Source organism: Lolium rigidum, chromosome 3, assembly GCF_022539505.1.
Source record: "Lolium rigidum isolate FL_2022 chromosome 3, APGP_CSIRO_Lrig_0.1, whole genome shotgun sequence".
In the NCBI taxonomy this organism is placed as follows: domain Eukaryota; kingdom Viridiplantae; phylum Streptophyta; class Magnoliopsida; order Poales; family Poaceae; genus Lolium; species Lolium rigidum.
The window spans coordinates 339,099,735-339,108,409 of NC_061510.1; positions in this window are offsets into that span (position 1 = coordinate 339,099,735).

The window sequence follows — 8,675 nt, forward strand, 5'->3', positions numbered from 1 at the left end:
GGCGAGCTCGCGCGAAGAGAACCACTGGTGCCGAAGGAAGAAATACGAAAGGGGAACCGTCGGCTTGTGTGGGAGCCGGGCCATCTTGTTGCTCGCTAGGAGAAAGAGTCGAGTCACGGACAATCACCATAAGGCAGCTTACAAGAAATGCTTGAGTGACGATGCACTGGTCCACGGGGGATCATATTCGGCGTCAAGCTCCTTCAGCGAGCGGTCCTAGGGCCCTCCCGAAGACGTGGGTCTTCCACATAGACCACCAAGTTTCAAAACCATCGGTGGTGAAGGAGAAACGGAGGTCATGGGGAATTGGTATGGCCAAAGCATCAAAGAAGGTATAGCACCTCCAGGCGGTGAGGATGTCGTGCGGTTCAGCTCTACTTGCCGTCGGTGGTGCAGGAAGAAGTATGGAGGCACCCGTCCGAGACCAAGTCAGTCGAGCCGCTACTACCGGTTGATAACACTCATAACCGGGCTTGATGATCCGGTTCGAGGTACTCATGCCAACAGGGAGGAAGCAAGGACGAATCATGAGGGAGTACAAGTGTCGTGTGCCGGCGTCATCGGCAAAGTCATCCAATCGGAAAGAGACGGGGTTTTCAAAATTTGCCGATTCGAGTGTAAGGGTGGAACAGGGGTTGTCCAAACCTTGGAAGAAAATCTTAAACCACCCTGTTGCTTCCTGGGGGATCAGCCTGCTGCCCGGGAGACCATACAGGGCTTGGCCGTAGCTGGTCCATCGAATTTCCTTTCCATTTTCATCCGGAAAGGTGCAGGTGGTCAGCGATGGGAAGTCTGGGATTTGGCTTTGGAAGTATAGTTGGGCCCACAACTGAATGAACCACCAGGGGCCGCCAGTTTTAACTGTCTTGCGAGAGAACAGTTTGACAGACATCAGTTGAAGGGATCGATAAATCTCTCCAAGGAATAGTTTGCCTAGGCCGAGTTGGGTGCCTTTAGCGAGTTCATAGGCCAGGGAGAGGTAATTCTTGGTGGGAGCAAGTGATGGACCGCAGAATATGAAGTGCTCCGACCGAGAATTCAGGAAGGCCGTGTGCTCCCTCTCTATCACAGGGCCTTTGGTTTTCATATAGCGATTGAGATAGGCACCTCAACTGGTACACTCTTTTTAGAGGAGAGAGTGAAAGGGACTTTTGGCAGCTTGAATGCGTAAGGGCCGGGGGATGCAATGTCTAGCCTCGTGATCATGGCCACATCCAGCAGGGGCGGGGTCATAGGGCCATGACCAAACATGAAGCAGTTCAGTGCATCAGACCAGAAGTAGCCGATGGTTTTCAGGATGTTCTCATTCTTCTCAAGAGGAGATAGCGATAATGACAGGGCATCGGCTATTCCTATGGTTTCCCAAGTGGCATAGTGGGATTTTGATACCCTATTGTACCATGCCACCCAACCTTCGGGGGGATTAGGCCGAGCTCGCGAGCGACCGGCCCGGGAAGTCAGATCTAGGTTCTGGCTCACAAAGGGGATTCCGTTAGCTTCGCACGAAATTAACAGGGCGGGGGCTCTCAAAAGAACGAGGACCGAGGCACATCGAATTTGCGAGAGAAGGATGTGGCAGAAGAATGTCTGAAACCTAAATTAGTAGCGGAGCGAGGCATTAATTCAGGTGTTTGCATTAATCCCATGTCAAGTCAAACGGCGAGAAGAGGTTGAGGATTACCTTCAGTCCGGAAACCGTGGTATCGGTATTGGATGATTCCGCCATGAGATGCGTTGAAGAAATTGGAAGCAGCTGCGGTCGAGATCTGTGTAGGTGGTGGTGGATTGGAACTGCTCAGGCGGCGATTTGGGGATCTGACTCTGTCTTTTCAGATGGAGGTTGCGGGTTACCGTTTGGAAGGGCGGCTAGCTCGACGATACCCAGTGTGTTTATGAGAGAGACCGATGCGACGCCATCGGTTCTTTTTTTGAAGATCGTGTGACTTTGACTATCGGCAAAACGACCGACCGGAAACGCTTCTTCGGTAACAAAGGAGGGTTTTTAATAAAGAACCGATTGCTCAAGGAGAGCCGATTGCTTGCATACCACCGATGCCATGTCACTAATCCTCGCTGCCCTCATTATCGGCATCATAGCTGTCACCGACGCTACTTCGGAGAACTCCTCCTCACCGCAAAATATGAGGAGACAAAGGATACCGCAACGGTGATGCCACGACATGACCCGACGAGAGAAGAGCATAATGATTTTGGAAATGTCATTTCCAAAACCAGGGGGCATGTGTTATCACCGGATTTTGGCTAAATCAGGAGTTGGGCCGCGAACAAGATGGGCTTGGAAGATTACACGTGGAAGATCTGTGAAGCGGCCCTGTTCGGTGGAGTTGGGCCAGATTGCCCATGTATCTTTAATTATAGTAGATTGTATCTAGATTAAAAGTTAGAGTTTATCTCGTGCACGGTTTAGTGCACGCCCGCATTAGAAAGTCCGCTGGACTATAAATATGTATCTAGGGTTTATGGAATAAACGACAACCAACGTTCAACCACAAACAAATCTCGGCGCATCGCCAACCCCTTCGTCTCGAGGGTTTCTACCGGTAAGCATCATGCTGCCTAGATCGCATCTTGCGATCTAGGCAGCACAAGCCTGCCTACGTTGTTCACGCGTTGCTCGTATCGAAGCCTTTTTGATGGCGAGCAACGTAGTTATCTTAGACATGTTAGGGTTAGCATTGTTCTTCATGCTGCATGCTTTCGTAGTGCAACCCTTGCATGCCTAGCCGCCCTTACGCCTATCTTAGGCGTAGGGGCGGCACCCCGCTTGATCATAGTTTGGTAGATCTGATCCGTTACGATTGCTCCTTGTTCTACAAGGATTAGTTTAATATCTGCAATAGTTAGGCCTTACGAAGGGGGAGGATCCAGCGGCACGTAGGGTGTCGTTCGTTGGCCCTAAGCGGGATGTTCCGAGGATCAACCTCGTGTTGGTTTTTAGGCCTTGTTTAGGATCGGCTTACGATCACCGTGCGTGGCCGCGAGGCCCAACTCTGGAGTAGGATGATCCGATTATGCGGTGAAAACCCCACATCGTCGTAGATCTCATTAGCTTTACCTTGATCAAGCAGGACCACCATATATTCGGACACCCCGTCCGAATCATGGGTGGATCGGCTCTTTGAGCCGATTCGCGAGATAACCCGAGAGCCGATCGAGGCTCGTATTTAACGTTTACGTGTGTGCCCCGCAGGAAACTAAGCGAGGCATCATCCACACCTTCCTGACCAGGTATAGGTCAGGTGGCACGCCCTTGTGATAAACATTGGTGCGTGCGACCAGAAGGCTTTGCGGGCCGTCGCTCAGAGGGACTAGGGCCAGCCGCAGCCCTAGTTGTTCCCGGCTCTACGGTGTTGCCCGTCTCTGCCCGCCAGTGGGTTTCTGACGTCAACAGTCTTATAATGTTTACAATATGTCTTTTATGTGAGTTTTGCTGTACCGTTCATCCTTGTGTTTGTTTCAAATAACCTTGCTAGCCTAAACCTTGTATCGAGAGGGAATACTTCTCATGCATCCCAAATACTTGAGCCAACCACTATGCCATTTGTGTCCACCATACCTACCTACTACATGGTATTTATCCGCCATTCCAAAGTAAATTGCTTGAGTGCTACCTTTAAAATTCCATCATTCACCTTTGCAATATATAGCTCATGGGACAAATAGCTTAAAAAACTATTGTGGTATTGAATATGTACTTATGCACTTTATCACTTATTAAGTTGCTTGTTGAGCGATAACCATGTTTCTGGGGACGCCATCAACTATTCTTTGTTGGATATCATGTGAGTTGCTATGCATGTCCGTCTTGTCTGAAGTAAGAGAGATCTACCACCTTTATGGTTGGAGCATGCATATTGTTAGAGAAGAACTTTGGGCCGCTAACTAAAGCCATGATTCATGGTGGAAGTTTCAGTTTCGGACATATATCCTCAATCTCATATGAGAATAATAATTGTTGCCACATGCTTATGCATTAAAGAGGAGTCCATTATCTGTTGCCCATGTTGTCCCTGTGATGGATGTCTAAGTTGAGAATAATCAAAAGCGAGAAATCTAAAATGCGAGCTTTCTCCTTAGACCTTTGTACGAGCGGCATGGAGGTACCCCATTGTGACACTTGGTCAAAACATGTGCATTGCAAAGATCCGGTAGTCCAAGTTAATTAGGACAAGGTGCGGGCACTATTAGTATACTATGCATGAGACTTGCAACTTGTAAGATATAATGTACATAACTCATATGCTTTATTACTACCGTTGACAAAATTGTTTCATGTTTTCAAAATAAAAGCTCTAGCACAAATATAGCAATCGATGCTTTCCTCTTTGAAGGACCATTCTCTTTACTTTTATGTTGAGTCAGTTCACCTATCTCTCTCCACCTCAAGAAGCAAACACTTGTGTGAACTGTGCATTGATTCCTACATACTTGCATATTGTACTTGTTATATCACTCTATGTTGACAATTATCCATGAGATATACATGTTATAAGTTGAAAGCAACCGCTGAAACTTAATCTTCCTTTGTGTTGCTTCAATACCTTTACTTTGATTTATTGCTTTATGAGTTAACTCTTATGCAAGACTTATTAATACTTGTCTTGAAGTACTATTCATGAAAAGTCTTTGCTTTATGATTCACTTGTTTACTCATGTCATTACCATTGTTTTGATCGCTGCATCCACTACATATGTTTACAAATAGTATGATGAAGGTTATGATGGCATATCACTTCAGAAATTATCTTTGTTATCGTTTTACTCGCTCGGGACGAGCAAGTACTAAGCTTGGGGATGCTTGATACGTCTCCGACGTATCGATAATTTCTTATGTTCTATGCCATATTATTGATGATACCTACATGTTTTATGCACACTTTATGTCATATTCGTGCATTTTCCGGAACTAACCTATTAACAAGATGCCGAAGTGCCGGCTCTCGTTTTCTGCTGTTTTTGGTTTCAGAAATCCTAGTAACGAAATATTCTCGGAATCGGACGAAATCAAGACCCAGGTTCTTATAATTCCCGGAAGCTTCCAGAGCACCAGAGAAGAGTCGGAGGGGTGCCAGGGGGGGCCCACACCACCTGGCCGCGCGGCCCAAGGGGGGGGGGCGCGCCCCCCTATGGTGGCACCACCCCGTGGCCCCTCCGACTCCGATTCTTCGCCTATTTAAGCCGTCGTGACCTAAAACTTCGATAACTTTTGACGGAACTCCAGAAAGACTCCATGGGCGCCGCCACATCGCGAAACTCCAATTCGGGGGACAGAAGTCTCTGTTCCGGCACCCTGCCGGGACGGGGAATTGCCCCCGGAGCCGTCTCCACCGCCGTCTTCACCGCCATCTTCACCGCCATCGCTGCCTCCATTATGAGGAGGGAGTAATCCACCCCCGAGGCTGAGGGCTCCGCTGTAGCTATGTGGTTCATCTCTCTCCCATGTACCTCAATACAATAATCTCATGAGCTGCTTTACATGATTGAGATTCATATGAGTTTTGTATCACCACTATTCTATGTGCTACTCTAGCAAAGTTATTAAAGTAGTTCTATTCCTCCCGCACGTGTGTAAAGACGACAGTGTGTGCACCGTGTTAGTACTTGGTTTATGCTATGATCATGATCTCTTGTAGATTGCGAAGTTAACTATTGCTATGATAATATTGATGTGATCTATTCCTCCTACATATGCATGAAGGTTACAGAGTGCATGCTATGCTAGTACTTGGTTTAGTCTGTTGATCTATCTTACACTAAAGGTTACTAAAATATGAGCATTATTGTGGAGCTTGTTAACTCCGGCATTGAGGGTTCGTGTAATCCTACGCAATGTGTTCATCATCCAACAAAAGTGTAGAGTATGCATTTATCTATTCTGTTCCGTGATCAATGTTGAGAGTGTCCACTAGTGAAAGTGTAATCCCTAGGCCTTGTTCCTAAATACCGTTATCGTTGCTTGTTTACTCGTTTCTTATGCGTTACTACTCGCTGCGTCACTACTGCTTGTTTACTGTCCTGGGCAAAGCACTTTTCTGGTGCCGTTGCTACTACTTATTCATACCACCCGTATTTCACTATCTCTTCGCCGAACTAGTGCACCTCTTAGGTGTGTTGGGGACACAAGAGACTTCTTGCTTTGTGGTTGCAGGGTTGCATGAGAGGGATATATTTGACCTCTTCCTCCCTGAGATCGATAAACCTTGGGTGATCCACTTAAGGGAAAACTTGCTGCTGTTCTACAAACCTCTGCTCTTGGAGGCCCAACACTGTCTACAGGAAAGGAGGGGGAACGTAGACATCAGCTCGACCCGCGACAAAAGACCCCAGGGGGTGGGTATAAAGGCGCCGCGCGTCGCGGGCTGACGCACAACCCGCGATGACGAAGGAGGCCAAACCCTAGACCACGCCGTCAGGCTGCCCAAATTCGCCGCCACCGTTCGTCGTCGTTCCTCCGACGCGTCGCCTCCCCACAACGCGCCGCCGTTGCCGCCGCCGCCGACGCCGACGCCCTCTGCCGCGCGCGGAAGCTCTGCCTCGGGCCGCCACCTGCGAGTCCTCGGGCCGCCGCCTGCGCCGCTCCGCCTCGGGCCGCACCGGCGCCGCCGTCTGCACCGCCGCGCCCGGGCGCCGTTGCCTTTTTTTTTGATTTTTCATTTTTTTAATACTTAATTGAGTTAATTAGTTAGTATGTATTAAGTTAATTAGTATTTAATTAATTAGTTTGTTTAGGTTTAGTTAGTTAGTTTAGGTTTAGTTAGTTAGTTTAGGTTTAGTTAGTTTAGGTTTAGTTAGTATGTATATATGTATTAAGTTAATTAGTATGAATTAGTTAGTTTAGTTTAGGTTTAGTTTGTTAGTTTAGGTTTAGTTAGTTAATTGATTAGTTTTAGGTTGAAAAATGTTTAGTTTAGAAAATTGTTTAGTATATGTATTTACGGTTTTTTAGTATATGTATTTGCTTTATGGATTTAGTTTATGGTATATGGACGACTCCTCCACCGACACCCTCTCTCTCGCAAACTAGCGTCGCCGACACCCTCTCTCTCGCAAACACGCGTCCACCGACACCCTCTCTCTCGCATACTAGCGTCGCCGACACCCTCTCTCTCGCAAACACGCGTCCACCGACACCCTCTCTCTCGCAAACTAGCATCGCCGACACCCTCTCTCTCGCAAACACGCGTCCACCGACACCCTCTCTCTCGCAAACTAGCGTCGCCGACACCCTCTCTCTCGCAAACACGCGTCGCCGACACCCTCTCCCTCTCGCAAACACGCGTCGCCGACACCCTCTCCCTCTTGCAAACTAGCGTCGCCGACACCCTCTCTCTCTCGCAAACACGCGTCGCCATTAGAGTTAGGATTTGGTTAGGGTTAGACCATGTACTTATCGATTTAATTTTTTGCAGAAACAATGGATCCATTCGAAATCCGTCGTGACTTGGAACAGGAAGACTTTTTCGAGAACATAATCCGCGATGGTCCAGAAGCCGACGGCTCCGGAGCTGGAGAAGACCGCAACTCCGGTGATAAAGAAGCCGACGGCTCCGGAGCTGGAGAAGACCGCGGCTCCGGTGATGGAGAAGCCGAGGACTTCGGTGATGGACAAGCCGACGGCTCCGGTGATGGAGAAGCCGACGGCTCCGGTAATGACGAGGTATACGATCAGTTGAGGCATTAATGGAATTCTATATGTACATATGTATATAAATTAACTGATTTTTATTCTCTTAGGCCTCCGAAGATAAGTTGGAGAAACGAGGCCCGGCAAAGAGATTGGGCAAAAAAGACCACTTCAACATTGAAGCTGTATCACCGAAAGGCCAACCGGTGGCACCCGCGAGTGTCAGAGTGACATTTAAGAATCAGTGCGGAGTTCTGGTTAGAGATCGTATCCCGATCACTATTAGAGAATGGAACAAGACCAAGAATGTGTCCGAAGATCAGGTTGCCGATAGGTTCAAGAACACACTTTTTGACGACCTCATGTCACATTTCACTTTGCCAAATTTGGGATCGGACTCTGAGAATGCCAAGCAGAGGGCGCTAGTGAAGAAATGGGCTCTTAAGAAGATGGGGGAACTTTTCCGAGCGTATAAGAACCGGTTATGGAAAACTTATAAGGCCAAGAAGAAGCCTCCAGTATTCGAAAACTACCTAGCGAAGCAGGAGCATAACTGGGAAGAATTTGTGAAGTACAAAGAATCAGAGGAGGCCTGTGAACTCGTCAAAGAAAAACAAGAAGAATGCAAGCAAAAAGAAATATCACCATCATACGGGGCGAGGGGGCTACGAAGTAGCCATGCCTAAGTGGGATGCACAAGAGGCTGAGATGGAGCGGAATGGGATCACTCCAGAACCCACGCGAGAAGGATGGGACATTAGGGCTCGAAATTGGTTCCTCGCGCATGGCTGTGAGTATGACATGAAGACAGGGAACATTGTTGAAAGTGACAGCAGGGTTAGGGTACCCAGGGAAAAATGGATTGCCGTGACGACAGATATAAAGGCGGGAAAACTAAAGTTTGCTCCCGATAGAGAGAAAGACTTGCTGACGCTTGTCCTCGGTAATCCTGAGAAGGGAGGACGAACAAGAGGCTTCGGCCCTAGTGTTCCTTGGTCGCTTGGGTTTCCGGCCGACGCGGAGACTTATA